This window comes from Calidris pugnax, unplaced genomic scaffold, assembly GCF_001431845.1.
Source record: "Calidris pugnax isolate Ruff unplaced genomic scaffold, ASM143184v1 scaffold273, whole genome shotgun sequence".
NCBI classification, from domain to species: domain Eukaryota; kingdom Metazoa; phylum Chordata; class Aves; order Charadriiformes; family Scolopacidae; genus Calidris; species Calidris pugnax.
Window position 1 is genome coordinate 4069339 of NW_015094508.1, and position 201 is coordinate 4069539.

Sequence of the window (201 nt, forward strand, 5' to 3'; positions counted from 1 at the left end):
CACGGCGGGGCTGCCCCGCGCCGAAGAAGCAGGTCTGCCATCCACCGCGGGCTGCGGTGCGGGGAGCCCGGAGCGGGCTGGGCGAGGCTGCCGCGGAGCTGAACTTTGCGGGTTTGGTGAAAGTCGGGCCGGTGGCTGTTGCAGCCGCCGGGCACCCGCGGGGAGGGCGCTCCCCGCCAGGTGAGGGGGGAAAGCGGCTCG

At 75.6% G+C, this 201-nt stretch overlaps 2 protein-coding genes across 2 annotated transcripts in view; both read left to right on the top strand.

The window, feature by feature from the left end:
• F2RL1 (coagulation factor II (thrombin) receptor-like 1) overlaps positions 1-201 on the top strand; it is a 6738-nt gene that overhangs the window by 1103 nt on the left and 5434 nt on the right. The gene's annotated exons all lie outside the window — the stretch shown is intronic.
• S100Z (S100 calcium binding protein Z) overlaps positions 1-201 on the top strand; it is a 28987-nt gene that overhangs the window by 1021 nt on the left and 27765 nt on the right. The window lies entirely within an intron of this gene.